This window comes from Euprymna scolopes, chromosome 14, assembly GCF_053919585.1.
Source record: "Euprymna scolopes isolate OS-2025 chromosome 14, ASM5391958v1, whole genome shotgun sequence".
Taxonomy (NCBI): domain Eukaryota; kingdom Metazoa; phylum Mollusca; class Cephalopoda; order Sepiida; family Sepiolidae; genus Euprymna; species Euprymna scolopes.
In genome coordinates, this window is record NC_136495.1 from 133,639,629 (window position 1) to 133,661,939 (window position 22,311).

Sequence of the window (22,311 nt, forward strand, 5' to 3'; positions counted from 1 at the left end):
GACTTGGGTTAAGACTGATTGCGATGATCCCATCCCTTGTTCGAGACGGAGGAAATTGCATTCCACTGTAAGATTTCCTTGCAGTTTGCTTGATCTATGATAGTTAATATGACTTTCCTGTATGCGGCGCGTTTGCTCAGTTGATAGAGTTCTTGCCTCGAATGCAAGAGAATCGTGGTTCGAATCATGAGTTCGTGTGTGTCTAACTGATGAGACCAAGTCAGGGTGAAATTCGAGTCTTGGACTTCCTGTTTGTTGGCATTCCTGGCTCTTGCTTGCTGTAATATTTTCTGGCAGTGGAAATAATTATTATCTGTATAACTATAATTTTCAATTTTATTCATGCATAAATTTACACATATCAATACGCGTAGGCAACTCGACAATAATGTTTATAAGTTTCTAAGGGGAACAATGAGAAGATACCGTGAGATAACAGTCGTTACACCTGTGCTTAAGTTGGCACTTACAAGGGCTATTCAAAAATAATACTTAGAATGGACGTGAAATTTACCATGTTATAATCAGTTGTGCAGCAGCCCTGTATGTATTTTCTCATCAAATGTAACTCCGTGTTTGAAAAATAGTTATAAAATATTAAAGATAGAGAACCAGTTACAGGAAAATATAATGTTAAGAAAAATCTGCTATATTTTAATTTTAAGTATTTGATTACATAAAACAAATTTTAATTGCATTTGTTTTAAATTAGAGATTTCGTCGGTTTCTCTGCTAGTTATGTTTTAAATATATTGTGGAATTTCTCTCCTATTTACATATCAGATATCTTAAACAAATTTAGTGAATGTAAAATATTATATTAATTATTATGAATTCAGTCAGAATACAACGGTTTCCATAACCTGAAATCGAAAGCGAATATTTCAGATATACAGTCACACGTATAAACATCAATTTGCATAATAGTTATATCTTTTGTGTTGTTTCAAAAACTGGATTTGCATATAAATGACAAAAAAGTAGATACATTAATAAATAAACCCATGGGAATAATACATTTGGATTCGGTTATTAATAAAATATTTTGAAATGAACACCAAGTGTGCAATAAAAAAAAAAGTAGTCAATGTGTACTACAAGTAGAATTACCACAAACATTATGTTGTTTAACCGATTGCAATGCTGGTATATTTAGAATGAAAATCTTAAGCGTATATTTCTTAACTCGATTACTTATATGTCGCCTTCTATTCATTTTGCTGAACGTATGTTTGATAGATAAATAATTTCAGAAGTATAACGTATCATTTTATTTATTGTAACACATAAAGCTAAACATTTATTGACTTAAATATAATTATTAGATGAATATTTTTTAATTAATATAGCGATAGTTATATAAAGTATCATTTATAATATAATTCCATTTACAAATGCTTTTTCATTTTGAAAACCCATGTCTATTGGAAAATATATTTTTGCTGGCATAGTTCCGGCCTTAACATTTTATCTTAACCTTGAAATATAGTGTTTACCATCCCTAGGTCGGAGAACAGCATCAGATCAGGTTTGGTTATGCTTGATTCAGTAATGCGGGATGTAAGTGAGTATGTATACATAGGCTATAAGCATGCCATTTGACCTTAACATTGCAAAAAAAGCTTGCACCATCCCTACACACGTGATTTTCATCATGTCAAGTTTGGTCCAATTGTGTAGTCTCTAGGAGAAGATAAATACATATGATATGATCTTGACCTTTGGTTAACCCTTGAAAATGAAGTGCATCATCCCTAGTTAGAGGATCATCATCATGCCAGATTTGGTCATAATTGGTCCTGAGGTTTTGGGTTTTATGAGTTGTACACTCAAACTCCCGACACACATACAAGAACGCTAGTCTATATTATATATATATAGCAAACCGTATATATAGCAAACCGTATATTTCCCACCTAGTTATTTTTTTACGATCTTTTTTCTTGCGATTAATTAAGTTAACGTATGTGTAAACGATGACTCACGAGATATAAAGTAGACATTTTTTCATAATTAATTATAAGGTTTCAAAAACACAAAACCAACGGTTAAAAATTACAAAAAGTTATCTTGCAAAATAATTATTACATATACGAAGGGGCTTGGAACCCGCCTAAAATCCGCACAATACGTTGCGTTTTACGACACAGTGATCATGTTAATGTACACGTGTTAGTTTACTGAAAACTAGAAGTCAGGTTTGATGGGATACACGAGGTTAATTCCAAGGGCACGGGTTATGACTCTGAGTACAGATACGCATCGCAGTGGAACGATTTTAAAGTTTACACCTGCAAAAGAAATAGAGCATCCCACAATTAAGCTACCGTTTCGAAAAGAAAATGAAAGAACAAGTTTTAAACAATTTATACAAAGGAAAAATAAGAGAAAGGAATAGAAGCATATAAGAAGTGAAAGTGCGATGGAAACAATAAAATATTAGTTTTGTGATTAAATATGGCCAGTAATATCAAATTTATACACACACACACGCTCACACACACACACACACACATATATATATGTATATATAAATACATATATATATATATATATATATATATATATTCTTAAATTCGTGTGTTACATACCGTTGGCCTACAGAAAGTTTTTATGATTAAAACCTCTCACAGAAGTCTTTGCTTAAGCATCGAATACTAGTGTCTAGCGGCAGTAACAAATTTTTAACATTTATTTTATTATTATATTTACTCCCTCTCACATACACACCCACACGCACGCACGCACACACACGCACGCACACACACCCATATATATATATATATATATATATATATATATATATATATATATATATATATATAATACGTTTGCAAGCAAAATCCGATCCTGCATTTTGCTAAATCCTACCCTCTGATGAGAAGGAAAGTATTTCCTCGAAACTCCACGGATTAAGGACTATACACTTATTTAGTGTTACCTTTACAAAATTAAATATGTTTATAACTCTTTTTCAAAGTGCTTTCTTAACATGTTTTATTAACTACTTGTTCTTATATATACATGTATATATATATGTGTGTGTGTGTGTGCGTTTGTGTGGGGGTTGTGTGTGGGGGTTGTGTGTGTGTTTGTGTGTGTGCTTATGTTTGTGTGTGTACGTGTGTTTGTGTGTGTGTGTTTTGTGTGTGGGTGTGTGTGTGTAATTAGACGGTGGAAAAAGAACAGACAAGTGCAAAACTGGTTTTAATACACATATCTCTTTATTCCAATTACTCCTTTCCTATCATGACGGAGGAGGTTACGCTTCACACGTTCTCAGAGGTTGAAAATTAAGACTGAATTAAGTGTAAATGCTACATAACAGTATAGAATATTGGTCGTACCCATGGGTTACAATAAGCATGGGAAATCAACTGTTTGAGAAGCACTCCACATTAAGAATTTAAAATTTACAGTATGAAAAGACCAGACAAGTGCAAAATTGGTTTATAAAAAAAAAAAATCTATTTTTAAAATTTCAATTGATTTTTCGAACACTGACTTTTCTATTACTATTTTGATTCATGCGTACGGCCATTATTCCACAGTGTTATCCGACATTAAACTAAATTTACAGCCTATGACACGAAAAAAATAATAAAAACTGTTCGTATTGGCTGAGGAAGGTTTTACAATAAAAAAATCAATTAAATATTAATAAATAGATTTGTAGATTTAAACCAATTTTGCTCGTCTTCTTTTTTCCACCGTTAATATCAAATGCTACTGAAACCATTGATTTCATATATGTATTTATATATATATATATATATATATATATATATTAATATAATAAATATATATATATATATATATATATATATATATATATATATATATATATATATATATATATATATATATCGTTAAACTCACTACTCGTTCAAGCAGCCGCCAATAGCGTAATGGTTAGAAGCCTTGACTGCCGTATAAACGGTCGGGTTTCGGTCCTGGCTTGAGGTAGTTGCCTGTCTAGCCGCACTGATGAGCTGTGAAACAGCGAAACAGTACTGTATGTGGATGACTATAGTGCTCCTCACCTTGAGTTGAGCATATTGAGAAGTGAAAAACGAATTACCATTAGCATATAAGCGACGCTCTTTGTGTAAACAAATCGAGCGGAGGTATTTCGGACGATATCAAAACATCGTTAAACTCACTACTCGTTCAAGCAGCCGCCAATAGCGTAATGGTTAGAAGCCTTGACTGCCGTATAAACGGTCGGGTTTCGGTCCTGGCTTGAGGTAGTTGCCTGTCTAGCCGCACTGATGAGCTGTGAAACAGCGAAACAGTACTGTATGTGGATGACTATATATATATATATATATATATATATATATATATATATATATATATATGTATAAATGAAAATGTATGTTCGCTTTTTGTGTATGTCTGTAAAAGGCTTTTTTTCCGAGAAGCGGTCGGTCGGCTCACAACTTTTTAAAACTTTTGATATCACATATAAATAATAATATCTACGAGTTAACAAGGGAGATCGCCTGTCTATTTAATCTGCTCGAATTCAAAAAGATAAATATTCAACATTTTTCGCTCGCCGCATGTGGATTAGGCGTTTTCGTATAATAAAAGCGACACTAATTCTGGCGGTATTTTCCAGTCGCGATCCGGGAAATGTCTGAAAGCAATCAGATTTGATCAGTGTGAAAATATTTTCCTCATATCACACAATTGCTGTTCAATTTGGACAATCATCTTTTCATGGGGAGCTGCCCCCACCTACATCTTGGGAAAATAAAAATAAAAAAAGCGTTCCCGCAGTAAATGAAATACTACTCTGCAGTCAAAGTTGACCTCATAAAGTCATTAAAACGTGCACCTGCCAAATGCTAAATACTTAATTAAATTAAAACGTGTTTCCGTCAGTATTTCGCGGTGGCCCACTGGTTAGCGTCGCACGTAATTTTTTATTTCACACTTTAATTTCCAGCTTTGCCTCACGGGTTCGGGTTCGATCCTCATAGTTACCTACCAAAACTTTTTATTTTATTTTGCCCCCCTCCAAAGTTTAGATTTACACACAACTACACACTTCCAAACAACGCCGGGTACCCTCCGCTAGTGTATATATATATATATATATATATATATATATATATATATATATATATATATATATATATATATAAAAGATGAGTCACAGAGAACGGATTCTTTTAGAACGCCCCTAGCTCTATGTAAGTAAAGGATAGGAAGTGAGAATGTAAGTTCTATACATGCACAAGGACTCATTTTGTTTGTTATTAATGTAACAATGTTAACATGCTATATATATATATATATATATATATATATATATATATATATATATATATATAAATATATATGGCGATTAAGCTACACTATATATTCCCCGTTTCATCCACTCTAGGATTCTTCAGGCGTATGCGCATAAGCCTGAAGAATCCTCGAGTGGATGACACGCCGAATATTTAGTGTAGCTTAATTGCCATATATATTTTATAAATTACTTACTAGGTCTACCTACGTATTGAGCACTTTAGAAGTAAATACTTAAAGTTCACGCATGAATTTATAATTTTGTATATTAATTTTATGTGAGTAAATGAAGTAGTTATATATGTATATATGTGTGTGTGTGTGTGTGTGTGTGTGTGTTGGCGTGTGTTATATAGTATATTATTTTCTTACGTTACTTTGTAACGTAATAGCTATAAAAATTATAATAATACTACTTCTAATACTGCTACTAAAAATTCTTACTAAAGTATTGAACATTGCTGTATTAAATATAGATATTTTGCGTATGTGTTTATATGAAATAAAGTATGAAAGAGAAAATATCGTCCTAGAAAATACATGATTCCATTTCCATTTGATGAAATCCGGTTTGTCTGGGGGTATTATTATTATTATTATTTTTTGTGTCGCTGACCATAGAAAATTTGGTAACTTGTGTACAAATCCCAAGAGCGATAGAAGCCTTCTTCCTTGTCTTAATGTGACACAATATTGAACGAGCGAGATCGGAGCTGCGCCGCTGTACAACTTACACTCTTTATCGATCTAAGTTTTGATAACAGGGCCATTGCTAGCGCCCTTCAAATTGAACACTGGATTGTCACGATTAACAAGGATATGCCTAGGGTGAGGAAAACAAAGTTTTATGCTGCGATTATGATCTTTGGTGTGGTTTCAAGTGACGGTCACATCATGCCACCTCTCATCTTCGCGGTCTGCTTGAGAGTCAATACCAAATTCTACTTTGATGTGCTGAAGCGGGTGGTGATCCCCTGGTGAAATCAGATGCCCGCTGGCAGACCATGTATGTGGGAGTAAGACTCGGAACCGGCTCACATGTCCAAAGAGATCTAGGCTTAACTTCATAAACGAATTTGTATCATTTACTCATTGTTTTTCTCCTCACCGACTATAACTCGCTGGACTACTTTGTTTTATCATACGTCGGGAACATTATCAACATGACAACTCACAACACGAAAGTACATGTAGGACGTAACTGTTTGTCACATAAAAATGAAAGGGACGCACTGAAATAATACGTCGTTCATTAAATGTGAAAAATAACATACGATATATTTGCTCTTAATTTACTATCTGCAGGCTCCTCATTTTATTGATATCGTCAGTTCTAGAGTACAATAGAAAGAGAAAGACAGCCAACTTACCACTCTTAAATCACACGCGATAAATGTATTCTTAATATTTATTTAGTTTTATCATTGTAGCCAAGAATATAACCTTGTCCTAATATGGACTCATGTTGTATAATTGTAACACTTGAAAATCTGACAATTATTATTTCCGGCAATTTTGAAACATTAAGCAAGAGTAAAAATAACACATTTTAATGACGAACAATGAATCATTGAATACTTTTAATAACACAATATTATGTTTATATTCTTATTATAAATATCTGAAGTGGACCGCTCTGATAAGCTTTACAATGTGTTGATGAAGCAGCTTTTCTTGTATGCAACAATAAAACGAAATTTCTAAATTGTTTAAAGTAGGAAACAGTGAATTTATTGTGATACCCCTCTAAGAATATAATGAAGCTCTTATTAATTTTAATCTGTTAATGTATCTAATTCACGAACAACGCATACTTTCGTAGGCCACACCTCTATCTAATCGATATACTTAAACAAATACTTTTCTTTATATGTTCCCGTGCAAATCATGATTTTGCGTTTCCCCTCTCACCTGAAAAAAATAATGAAACATATTTGTTTTAAGAGTTTTCCGGAAAACGTTAATTTTCCTGCTTTCTCTTTAGACCAGAATACCTGGTATTTTCTGGTATATATTTACGCACACCTACCATGTCTTGTGTTTTGTGCATTTTGTATTTAGCATACACAATTAATGAAGTATACTGTTTTATTAATGCATGTACCTTCCCTGGCTTTCGGTTAACCCATGCGCCAGACGAACCGGATCTTTTATCTGCCTTCCCCCAGCTTTTTTTTATAAGGGTCAAAAGAAAAATCGTTTTGATGAGTATATTAGTTTGAAAGGCACCTTAAAAGGGGCTCAAACTACCGTAATAAATGTAAGTGCATGTTAATTTGTTGTCAAATTATTTTATGATTCTATTAAATATATCTCGGAATGCTAATTTCTGAAAAATTCCAATGATAATTAAAAACAAATTATGTGTCTATGCCTACACAGCGTACACAAACCTCGCAAATTAATATATTTATTTTAAAGTGTCATAGACTTATAATTACACAGATAGCGCGTTTCTTGAAAGGATATTGTTTTTAAAATTCCGATAATGGTTATAGGTAAGCAAATAAAAGTACAATGCGCACACACCCAAAAATCTGGGTATAGATTAAAAAGAAAAGTGAATTGAAATATTTTACTCATGATGAAGCTACGTTAATAAATAAGTCGAAATATCCGTCTTTCCTATGGCTTTTCGAAGAAAGTATGTAGTATATTTTTTAAATGTTTTAATGTTGATTGCACATTTTTCGTACTTTCCTCTTTATATATTATCTCACACAGGTATGTGTCTATCACTGTGTCTATGTGTGTTTATTATATTTGCATATTTAGAACATGACTCACGCATTAAGAAAGCTATACGATGAGTTGTTTCAAAAAAAGACAAAATTCAGTAATTACTCTATTGTGATCTAACCGTCATGGTTTGCATGATGTTCATCATAAAATATCCTTATCTCGATTCAAAAGAAAAGCCACTCTTGACAAGTGAAATCAAATCTTCACCTTGGATATTTGATCTTAACTTATCAGTCATGTTTTTTAGCCTTTGTTGTTTCCGCTTCTTTATCAGGCCTGCCGACAAATAAAAGATATAGACTTACTTGTTTAACCAACCTCATATTTGAATATTTACTGTGTCTGCCTGTGCGAGTGATGTAATAATACTTATCTATATAAAGAACACGCATTGTGTCTTTGTTCATCTGTCCGTAAACCTATGTCTGGTTATTGAGCGTACGAACTTCACATTTGCTGTGGATAATCAAAAGTGAATGAGCCAAAGGCAAATATTCGCGTTAATGTAAATTTTAATAAGATTTAATGTATATATATATACTTATGTGTGTGTTATTTGAGACGGAAAACCAAGAATTAATAAAATAGTAATACATGTTTCGTCCCTATTTCAGGGGACATTATCAGGATTTCGTGGGACAAATGTAGAAGGAAAACGATCACAGACCATATGCGAGTGAAAAAGGAAAAAAAAAAAACTCCTAAAGTCTTTCCCATTCTGGGGCGAAACTATAAATGTGCGTGCGGCCTAGAATGGGAAGCACTATAGGATTATTTCCTTTTTCACTCGCATGTGATCTGTAATGGGTTTTTTCTACATTTTCCGTACGAAATACAGAGGAATTACTATTTTAATAATTCTTGGTTCTTCTTCTCAAATAACATAACATCAACCATCGCTTGTATATTTATTTTATTTTTACTGATATATATATATATATATATATATATATATATATATATATATATATTTTTACAACCTCTCTCTCTATGTATAGATTCACAATCTAATATTTTTATTGTATTCGAAATCGGTAAAATCGGTTAAATCAGTGAACTCGACAATTTTTTCATTTAATCGATCGATTGTCTGCTCTAGTTTTGGACCCATCACGGCGCAAGCGCAAGCTTCATGTACCTCCTCACAGTGACTAAGCTGAAAGATTATATTCTACATTGTATTTTAGAAAACCTACTGTTAACTTCATAAAGCATTAATATGTATAATGACTTGCATTTTAATTTAAAATGCAAATTACAGAATCAAGCTTCAATTGTGTTCTGAATAAAAACATTCATTTCGAACGCGCCGCGTCATATTAAACAAACTACTGCCTAGTGTATATGCTTGGGCTTACTGCTTGTGCGATGTCTATGGTTTGGATTTAAGTTAAGAATGAAAACGGCAAGTGCTTTGTTTAAATTCTACTTTAAACAGAAACAATTATTTCGAACGTATTCCTAAAAAAGTTGATTTTATATGTCGTGATTTCGGCTTGTGTTTTAATATATCTTCTCAATTGCTCTTGCCATGTTAGGCTGTGTAAGATGTTAACTATGGAGAAACGTGTTTGTTACTTCTTGCATCGCATTATTTAGATTATCGATAACCAACAATGAAGGCACACTAATACACTTTGACAAAAATTGGTCAATCCGTTTTCGAGCCGATAGGAAATGAACTCACACACACACACAGCCACGCACATAGTGTTTATAGTGTTAACAATTTAGCAGGAACCACAGACTAAATTCTCGGTTAAGTCATTCTGTTGTGTAGCAGGGGGCTGATTTTTAAGATAGCGGATGTTCATATTGGGTCACATATATAACGGGACTCGTGAATAACGGAGTATCATGTTACAGAATGTAACGATAGTGATGATGGGGGAGAAATGCCATATATATATATATATATTACAGTTCTTTTAACACATATTAGAGGAGAGGGAGACACTTCACCTATGATTATGGTGGGGAGGACACATAAATTCGAAGGTTTACACACTCTTCATTATCAGATGATAAACACACTTACCTTTCGTTCATGATGAAGGATGACACAAGACAACAGTTACAACATAATGAAAGTTCTTTTATTCATTTGATCGGCCGGTCGATTACGTCAGGAATTCAAACTTAGATCTACATGGTTAATCTTCTACCCTTCGTTTCTAAGGGACGCTTACTCCAACTGTCGACTTACAACTCTGCCTGGCTGACTAAAATCCGAACCCATAGTATCCTATATGGAGAAATAGCCTTTGTCTATAACGTCAGATGTGTGTTTTCAAGCGTAACAAATTTCCTGTGGTTTTATATAGGTTTGTCCAACACACTCTTGACAAACAAACGCATCCTCAATTCTTACTAACCTATTTTTAACCGACATAAATTAATCCGCATTGTTCATTCTTTTAGCTGACATTTTTAATATTAAGATTTCTAAAAGGATTTACAATAGATTTAATTTCTAACATTCCATTTCTTAACTTTGCCTACAGGGTTCGATTCTAGGCTCATCCTAATCTCATTTTCACTTATCTAATATTCTTCTTATTTACATGGAAAAGGGGGAAGCCCTTTTCCATGTAACACTACGCAAACTTCAAAAGTGGTACAGGATGCACTCTTTGTCTAAGCATTATGAGGGAAGGGTCAAAGTAAGTATAGTTTAACTGGACTGGTGTGGCGCACTTTCCTATCTTTCAGTAGAGTAACTAATGACAAGAACACTTTCGTGTTGCCATCAACAATTTAACATTTTTTGGCTTACATATATTAAGTAATAAAATACATTTTGAAAATTTAAGAAACATTAACCTTATACAGATTCTTTTAAATATATACATATCCTTTTCAAGTAAATTAGTCAACCGTAGTCAAAGGTGGCCAAATGAATTTCTTTTACTTTTTTTTTTGATTACATTTTTACCCCAAACAAAGCACATTGCCACTTTGGTTGTAGGGGGCTACTATCAGGGGTAGCAACTACTGGGACATGTGTTGGGATTTGGGCAACAAGATATGACTTCACGTTACACTTGAACTTCTGCATGTCAGTACAGTTAGGGAAGCATGGACCTCCAGAGTCTAGCGGTTCTGGGGAAGAAACTATTGGTGCAGAAAGATCTTTTACATCTAGGGAGCTCTACTGTGTGCGGGTGGGATGTATCTGCCTGTCCGGTTTGTCGAGGGTGTCTACGTCGTGGGGCCACAAGTGCTTGCAGTTTGTCAGAGCATTCACCATTAAAATACTTGTAGAACAGGCAGAGGGATGCAACGTTTCGTCGATGGGACAGAGGCTGAAGCTTATATGCCAGTTCAGGGTCTATCAGATTGGGGACTCTCTTTTGAACCTTGTCTAGGAGCGAGATACTAGCAGCAGATGCACCAACCCAAATGTGACAACAATACTCCATACATGGGCGAGTGGTGGCCTTATAGAGGTACAGGATACTTTCAGGGGTCAGTAGTTTTCTAGCACGGTAGAGTGAGCCTACCTTCTACGCAGCGGCCCTGGAAATGTTTTCAATATAATTGTTCCAACTCATGTTTCCTGTGAACGTTAGGCTGAGGAGTTTGAAAGATGTACTTTCAGGCAAGGAGTCTCTGGCCATTGCTATTGGTGGCAGGGAAGGTTTCTTATAATTATTGAAGGAAACCAGTCTTGGCAGCATTGAACGTGACCACACATTTATGTTCCCATTCCACTACAGATTGGAGGTCATCCTTTCGTGTTTTTGCCATTTATTTAGTTATGTGTTCATATGTTTTCCTGCTATGCCTGTTATAGAGTGTGGTGTCATCAGCATATATACCCATCTCAGAGGCAATTTTGTCGGGGAGGTCATTTATGAATATTAGGAATAGTAGAGGTCCAAGGATAGACCCCTGAGGCACTCCCGCATTTATATCATATTGTTTAGATGTACGACCGTCGAGGACAACCTGGATTTTTCTCTTATCTAAGAAGGATTTAATTATGTTAAGTGTTCTACCAGTGATACCGTATGATTTAATTTTCCTGAGGAGACCCTCATGCCATACCCTGTCAAAAGCCTTAGATATATCTAGAGCTACCGCTCTGCCCTCCCCCGCTTTGTTCAGTGAATGGTATATACGTTCAGAGATTACAGCGAGGATGTCTTCTGTGGAACGGGCTTGTCTAAATCCATATTGTTTGTCAGTTAGAAGTTTAGCATCTCTTAGGTGCCGGACTAGAGCATTTTACTTAGCTAATACACTATGTAGCGGAATATTTTGTAAGATGTATTAATCTATCTCGGAAATAATACTTTAATATTTTATGAAAAAAATATTTTTTTAACGAAATATCTTCTCCCTTAATGTGATTTTGAGCGTAGTAGTATCCTTTGCACTGCAACTATCTTGTATTTGAAATGGGCGTATTGCACAACGGTACAAATTATTGCGTCGTAATCATGAAGTTATTTATTTTCAGTGATGCATCTTTATCTTAGCAGAAGTGTCTCTATTTTATAACCCCTTTTATAGATTAGACAAACAAGATACATTAGACAAGTGTGGGTTTGGTAAATGTGTCCTTGTGGAACAAACTGCATTTAACTTGGCACATTAAGGTTTTCAGTCTAATATCGTTAACCACTTAGCTACTCTTGCAACTCAAATACAACATGGCTGCAAGTTAATATTACCAGGATCCCCACCTTAAAATGTTGAACTTTTAATAATAGGGCACCATGCCCTTAGACAATTCATTTATCATGCATCGCATTTCATTTATTAGATTCGTTGCAACAGGATTAATTATTAAAAGTCGAATTTAGATTGAATCTGATAATGAAAGATTTGTAATTTTATCTGGTGAAGTTTTGGACGTTTATCGGACACACCAATAAAACGACTTCCATTTTAGATTTAAAAACTGGATTAATTTGCCGTATTTATAATTAATGCGTGACGTCGAACTTCCTATTTCCAACATTATTCTAATCAATATCTATAGTGATATTTTCAACATTATTCTAATCAATATCTATAGTGATACATAATTAATCTCATTAATCCATCCATCTAAGGAAGAATAGGTTAGGCATTGGGTTTACAGTCTCTTAAATCTTCGTTTCTTCTATTTTGTCTTTTAGTCGTCACAATCCATCGACACCAGAAAAGAAAACACCGATTCTTCAGTGTTTGTTTAACCGTAAAATCGTATTATCTCAGTTCTTAACAGTAAGTGACTTAATGTTTTGTCGGGATCGACTACCATAATGGATATTTTTTTACATTTTATAGTTACCTACTAACAAAACTGTTGTAAATTGCACATTATACGAAATTATTAAAAAAACATTCAACAGAAGCAGTATTACCTAACTTAGAAAAATGAGGGGAAAGCTTCTTATTGTTTCAAATCAATTTCGCAAGTTCGGTATTTTATATCTCTTCTGAGTTCGAGATGTCAAATTTTAAAAATAAATGTTTTTTAGCTGGATTTTATTTTGTTGAACTGTTAATTTGGACTATTACGCATGTACCGCATTTCTTCATTTTCTTTTTGCCAGCGCATTTCTTATGTATTCGATTTTAATGTGATGCTAATATTGGATGGCCCAATTCAGGATACCGAATACATCAGCTAGTTTTGTCTCCCCTTGAAATACATTTGAACTTTTCACTTTCTAAGCGAAAACCCGTGTAAACAATTTTCCATTTCTACTCTCTGTACCAAAAAAAAAGAAAACACCTCATCTATAAACAGGCATTATTCTTATGAACTTGCTATTTGTGAAATGTTATACCACGGGTTTGTCTACTAATGGATTAAATCATGACCGTTTTCAAGTCGAATATAGACACTTCTAAAATAACTAGTTTCATATCGTTTTCAATCCTATGATCGCCAGCTCTCGCTTTAAACTTTATTCTCCGATTGACTGTTGGTCTGGATACTAGATTATCTATTGGTAATTAAAAGAAGTATGTTTACCTTGATACGATTTTAATTCTTATGAACTTAAATACATACGTTACGATATATCTATAGGTGTCATATAGTGGATTGTACACTGTAGAACGTTCAAAGTTACAACCAGACATATTGAGAAGAATTAACTACATATTTGTAGGGCACGATCTACTGGTATACCTATTTGCCTACCAAAGCCATTTAATCTTAAGCGTGCGGCATTTCAACGAGTAGGCTACATCTTAATAATTAGTGTACGGTGAAATATCGCGTAAAGAATCTCGGAGAAAAAGGAATGATGTCTATTTGGAAAATGATCCAATCGAATAAAGCGGTATATCAGCGCGGGAAGAATCCGGGAAAAGCGCGCGACTGGAATGTTTCTGTTGGCGAAATATAAATCAATGTGAAAACTCGAAAAGACTTGCAATCATTCATTGACTTACTGGCATGGACACCCCCTTTCTTGAATGATATCGGCCCTAGAGTAAAATTTAGTTCCAACAGCTGGGAAGGAAGGATTTGACACTCATCGAAAATACAAAGAGACAGCATTATCCGGAAGAGAGTATAAAGGGAGAAGAAAAATGGAAAGATGTGATCACATATGTGTGGGTGTCAAAAAGCGCAGAAACGCCATAAATACATACATATTAACATAATTTTCTCCCTCTTCCTTACTATATATATATATATATATATATATATATATACATATATATATATATGTGTATATATGTATATATATATAAGATTGTTTATTTATTTATTTTTTTATAAGCTATTCTGTGCGTTTATTCATGGATGCTTTAAAGCGAGATGTTATCTGCTCCTGGTTTATATTTTAGTCGTCCCACATTTTTGAGACGCATTGTTCGTAATTAATTTATTTGAATATTTTTACGTGCATAAAAGTAAGTTAAGATACAGATTATTATAGATAACTGAATTTTTAGCCCGTAAAACTATATAAATAAATATTTGAATAAAAAATTAATTTTAACATGCGAACATAATATCTTGAAAGAATAATACACATGTCACGTCTAGAATTATCTCACAATCCTCTGCTTGCATAAATTTCTCCCTCCGTAGATGGAGAGCAGTACAATTTCCACATCTTGGGAGGTGCTGCCTTACATTCTATGATCGGACAAAGTACACAACTGAGTTTTCAGAGGGAGTTGCCCTTTTTACTTTGCCTAAAGCCTCTTTTTATTACGAAAGATCCGCTGTCAGTCTTTGTCAACGTTAAACTTACTTTTTTTTTACATAGGCATCACCACTTATCAAGGCCAAGAGGCCACTCAAGGATAAGGGTTAAAGAGTGTACAGTAGAAATTGGACAATATAGTAATCATTAGTAATGAAAATTTGGTAAATTTGATTACTTATATGGAACGGCTCACCAAGAACTCATTTACGTTAGACTTGAACACAACCATATTGTAGTCAGCCGGAAAGCAGGAAAACGGAAGACAATTACACAGGCGTGCAGTTCTAAGAAATAAGCTTTGTTCATGGAATCTACGTTTAGGTTCAGGCACAGATAAAGAGTGGGGGGAATTATAACCAGTCACGACTCACCTCAAACTTGCCCGTCTATATAACATTCACAACTAAATCCCGTCTAACTACAGCCACTGTCAAATGTTCTCCCTTCTCTATCACTCTCGAAAACAAATAAAATTTACTCAAACAGAGTATTGTTCCCTAAATTTCCTACTATGGAAGACAATATACGAAGACTGTTTTCCAATTTACTGCAACATGATTTTTTAGCAAGTCCCCTGAAAAGTCCTACGTGCATAGCTGTCCTTTAAAATTATTAAATTCTGCTAAAGTCACAACCATCATTAACACTCCTCACAGTGTTTCGAATCGTACGCGTAGCATTCATTTAACCCGTATGCTCCTGTGGCATTCAGGTTTTTATATGTAATGATTTCTAAGAAAAACACATAAAAATCAAAGAATTCTCTAATCCGCAAGAAAACACATTATTTTATCTTTGATAATATATTCTACCAATAAATATTAAAATATATTAAAACTAAAATTTTAAATGGCATCACAGTCATCAAGATAAATAGCAAAAATGTACGTATGAGTAAGCCGCGTAATTCGGCAATATCATGTATTCAAATTGTACAAAATTATAAAGTAAAGCAGGATAACTCACCATCATCATCATAATCATAATCAGGCATTTATGTAATTCTTTTTTTGCGTTTCTATTGTATTTATTTACTAAGGTAATGAGCGTTGACATTAAATTATACGGGAAAAATGATTTCACGTGATAATAATAATCATGAAAATAATAATAATAATAATAATAATAATAATAATAATAATAATCGCATAAAACATAATAATATTTACTGGTGGGACCTGTAGAAATGCCACAGGGGACTCAATCATATGTAATATACTGATATTTAAATTCTGTAGATGTTCAGTGTAAAGGGAGACGCCTTGATATTATTGTAGCGTTTTGGTTAAAACTACAAAAGCGAACAGGAACGCCCAGCAGAGCATAGTCGTAAAGTACGTTTAAAAATGATATTTTAATTCTTTCAGATTTCATATATATTATTATAGGGTAAACATTCTATCGGTTTTTATTAATTATAAAGTTGACACTTACAATATATATATATATATATATATATATACATATATATGAATATATATACATATATATATATATATATATCCATATGCGTATATATGCATGTATATATATATATATATATATATATATATATATGGCATATATATATATATTATGGACTAAATATATATATATATATATATATATATATATATAATATGTGTGTGTTTAACTTGACTTCATTCAGCTATAATCGAAACCAAAACTAAAACTTATAAAGAATTCTTGATAAAAAAATTTTATTACAAGAAATGGAAATATATCACATTTACACGACCCGGACTTAAGCGTTACACAATCGCTGTGGTATTATTATTACTATTATTATTATTATTATTATTATTATTATTATTATTATTATTATTGTTGTTGTTCAGTAGAAGTCCACATACAGCTCAGCATCAAAGATTTCTATTTGAGAACGGCCTGGTTTGTTTCCGGGAGCCTGAGTGACAACATGTTTCCCTCCGATTTCGAGTACTCTCCACCTTTTTCATAATATTTGTAAATTAAGTTGCGCTATCGCAAGAACCGCTTAACTTTGATTACTTGTTGATACCGACAAAGAGTATTCACTATAATCTGGATGGAAATAAACCTCCCCAAGATAACAGTCTTTCTCGAACTCATCCGGTTGAAAAAGGGGGGTTCGATCTTATTTGACTCTCCTCGAGTATTTTTCTAGTGTCAGTTGATTCCATTACTTATTTGAGAAGATGTGCTAACGGTTATATCTCATAGGATTTGTGAATCTCTTGAAAAAGGCTTCCTTTCCAGAGCAATTGCTCTTGACATATCGAAGGCCTTCGATAAGGGATGGCCAACTACACAAGTTTTCCAGCTACATTATCACTGGAAATGTTTCTCAATTATTAACTCATTTCTCTCCGATAGGCTCACAAGAGTAGTGGTTGATGGGCAGAAATCAGAGGCTCACAGTATAAATGCTGGAGTCCATCCTGAACCCAACTCTCTTCCTGATCCACATCAAGGATTGAGTACTGCTGTGCATCTGGGCAGGAGCTGCTAAAATCAGCCTATCCTTCCTTGACCGAGTGCAAAATAGACTTCATAGCTTAGTGGGGGATGCCCTTTTCTCTTCCCTGCAGCCTCTCTCCCACAGAAGAGACCTTCCGAACCTGTTTTCTTTTATCGTTATTTCCATGGCAAGTACTCGTCTGAGCTCTAATCTCTGCTCCCTCGCCAATCTTTCACAAAAAACACCTGTCTAGCTGAAACTACTGTCATTGATTTTCCCATTCTTTATCTCTGCCTAAATCCAAACGTAGATTCCATGAGCAGAGCATTTTTATTAGAAGTGCACGACTGTGGAGCTCTCTTTCGTTTGCCTGTTTCCCACCTGATTATAACTTGGATGTCTTCAAGTCCAACATAAACAAATGCCTGACAAACCGCCCCTTTAAGTAAGACACTCTATCAAATGTCTAATACTAATGATTACTACGATACTATCCCATTGATTATTGTACACGCAATAACCCTTATCCGCGAGTGGCTTCCGGGCCTTGATGATAATAAGAAAAATCCCTCTAGATATGGTCAACTATAGCCGATGTTTCAATCGCTTCCCGTATTACGTCGTAGTTTAAATTCTGAATGTGAACCACAGAAAAATACAACTGCGAATAACTTAGGACCTTTATATAGTCATGTCTTATGTAATAAATATAAATAATGATTTCCGGTCGAAATTCCGTCAAAATTTCCAAGTTTGACCGAAAAATTCCCGAGTACTACAAGATTGACCTCAAGAAGATCAGAGTGTTTATCGACCGAAACGTTGTGAAAATATCAGTTAAAAAACTGTAGTCTGATGAATTCAAATACTACGAATACAGCTTTGTACTAGATTTTTATAAATAACTTTGAATTCATGAGCATTTTACTTCCATAATATTAGCACTATTCTCTGCTGTAATATTAAAATATTTCTGATTGTTTTTAAATTTAACCCATTGTCCTTAGGCATTGTTTAAATAAGATAACACCAAGAATATTTTCTTTTAGTAATGTTTACATATTTAGTAAAATCAAACTTATGTAATGATTTTTACTCGAATTGGCAGTAAATGTTCTAGATAAAAAAAAAAAAAATTATTAACATTATATATTGCTTTTCCTTTCGAAAGGAAGCATCAATATGTTTACACATGGTTCGGTTGGAGGTAATTATTTTAATGCTAATTTCTTTATCAATTTCAAGGAAGTAAATAAAAACGTCGTATTTTCGCAGAATGCCTATGCCGCCTTAAGGCATTCTTTAGAATAGTAATAAAATTTGTTTTTATTATAAAGCTTTTTTTCACACTGAAAACATGAAATGCCGAGGAAAATAAAGAAATATAATAGAAGATTTGTATCGTGTGCAGGTAATGCTCGGTTCCTGGCAGGACCGGAAAAATATCCGAAGAGAATAAGGAATCCTTTCGGTACATATGAACTGTAATAAATCTTTTAGAGTGGACTCGTTTCAAATTCACGACGAATTGACTTAGATAAAAAGGAGATTCCTTAACTGTCGACCTACTAATAACATACTTCTCCTCGTTTCTTAGGAAATTAAATCAAACAGGAAGCGTCAGTTCTTGTTCATCATATTTGCGGGTTGTTTCGCATCTGATTTTAATCTTCGTGCCAAACCGGATTTTAGATCGGTTGTCAGATTTCACATGCCGACACAATGATGGATTTTAATGCCTTATTTCTACGCGAGATTGCAAGCGGCGTCGTTCAAAGCTAATGCTATTCGAATATATAACGAACTTATCTGTTTGGAGCATTTTTTCGTTAAAAAAAAATAATACATTCCCACCATATAAACCTATGTCAATATTAATAAGCGTAAGATAATTCAAAATTTTAACAGGCGTATAGGATCAGTATCGTAACACCTATATTTCACAATTTAAATGTAATTACCTTATTTAAATGCAATTAAATTATTTGAATACAATTAAATTATAACTACAATGAAATCCGGAGGCTTTTTCTGTGGTCTATACATCTACCTTGCATCCTGGTTACACTTTTATCTGAGGTTCTGATATCCGGATTACTTTATTCATAAACACAACTCTAATTTAGGACCTGAGAACATCTCTCGTATTTCAGGGATGTTTATTATATTCGAGTCTCTTATATCCGGGTTATACTGTATCAAATAAGTAACATGTATTAACATATGGTGTTTTAAACTGTATTATGTTGTCCGGTCGATTTTAGTGTTAACCTTTAATTTCTAAGTTTAATTAGTTAAACTTTCTCAATAATGTGCATCCCAGTGCCTAAAAATATTATTTATTTTTTGGAAAAGAATCATAACTAGTAGGCTAGTCTAATCAGATTTTTCCTAGAACGGCTTACATTTGAAATTTCTCTTCAGTGCTCCCATTTTTCCGAACGATAGAAAATACAAAATGCAAATGCAAGCAGATATTATACTGTGGAACTTAATAGCAAGCTTGCATCTATGACTCTTGCGTTAATCACAGTGTATCCTAAAGCTTACTATTCTAAATTTTGAGAGTAAGATAGGTTATTCTTATTATTTTAATTCTTCTGAGTCTTGTTCTGTGTTGGAGTTACCTGAAAAATGTCGAAGACTATACAGATGGAAACGTTAGATGAATAACATTCAAAATGATAAAAATAATCTGAAAACTCAAAATACTACGAATCTCCTTAAGCTTACTCAGCAGTTTGTTTTATTTGGAATGTACAAAAAAATGATAAAATAAAAAACAATATTCTGATAGTGATCATTCATTTCTTATGAATCGGATAAATCTATTGTTGGCATTTGCTTTTCCCAAACATTTATTCATTAATATCCATTCCCGAAAAACAACATTACGTACAAAAAAGAACAACATAAAGGTTTCATACATACTCAGTAAAAGCTCTCTTGTCGAAGGAACTTGATACACACAGGTTTCAACAGGTGTCGTTAATTATGAACAACCGTAACCGTGTAACCCCACGTGTGGCTCCCTCGTAAAATGGCCGACTCCCAACTTCGTGGAGTTTTCACTCGACTATTCCTCTATTCCTCTCATGGCCGGATCGTCCTTTTCCCGTTGTCGACTGTCGATGAGAACACACGCGGTTCACAAAATAGACACAAGGGTCAGAAGAATTAAAATAATAAAAAATAGAACTATGAAAAAAGAAAGGAAAAACACAAACGCCAATGTTCACATATAAACTCACTGTTGGACTTGTGAGTGGGTGTGTGCCCTCCCCTGTTCTATTGATGTTACATTCGTCTATCTCTGTTTAAGTCAACTCTAAAATTGTCAACAACTCTATTTCACAGTCAACTCTATAACTGGTCAACTGTAGTTGTTATCAACTCCCATCCATCGCCTAGCGCATCTAGATCTCAACTCTCTCAGCACTTAGTGGCTCAAATCCACCCCAGAACCACTTTATAGTATCACAACCGCACATTATATCTATAGCACAGCAAATTAGAGAAAATATAAAGTGGGCAATCTGAATACTCAGTTTTTACTTTGTTGTGAAACAGTACCCAAAAGAATCGCCTATACCTGAAGTTCTTTCACATGAGAATAATTAATTCAAGAAGCGCGATAGTTTAACATTAGACGCATGTCGTATAATATATTGATTGAATTGTTTCATTGCATTTCCTGCGTGTTGATTCATTTCATGATGAAAGGATACATATTTTGCACACGATTCCATTGTATGCTATCTGTTCATTTATTTTGTAGACTTATATTTTAGAAGTAAACATGTCTGTTAACGAGAATTTCAATAGAACACACAGACAGATATAACAATCAAATAAGATCTAATAAGATAAGTCGCCGGGCGTCTGAATAAAAATAGCCAGGAAAAAGGAATGGGTGAAGACAGACGGAAGTCGGGTATTAGAAAGATGTTAGAAAAGATAATGCAAACAGATGATACGATAAGAAGAAAGAACTATGGCAAGAGAGATAAGTTACTGACAAAACAGGTGAGGCGGCCCGTCTCTAAATGATAACTGATTTGATCACCAGACATTCTCTATTATAAATAATACCTAGTGTTATAATTCTTACATGGATGCAAATCTTATGTAAATAATTTAAAATATAAAATATTAATCTTACAAATTCACTCAATAAAAGTAAAGAAGAGAGAGTTCGGGGTAGGGTTAAAAGATAGAAACACATAGAAAATCATTAATATATTAAATCAAAATATAAAATAGAGCTTAAGAGATAATTAAAAATGATAGAAAATATTAAAAATTAATCGATACAAATTCATTTACACTAAGAGGTGTGTATTTAACATTTTTTATAGAAAATAGATTTCCATCGAATATAAAAATATATTAAAATTAAGGAAAAATAATTGAGACTATATAAATAATGCATAATTGTAAACTATTATCAAGGAAGAAAACGAGCATATATAAAGAAAAAAAACAAAACAAAAAGGAACACATGCTTTATTATATATATATATATATATATATATATATATATATATATATATATATATATATATATATATATATATATATATATATATATAAAGATATTTCGAAAGAAGCAACTCATAGAAAAAGCACAGGCACTAAAGCGTATGACAGTATCCA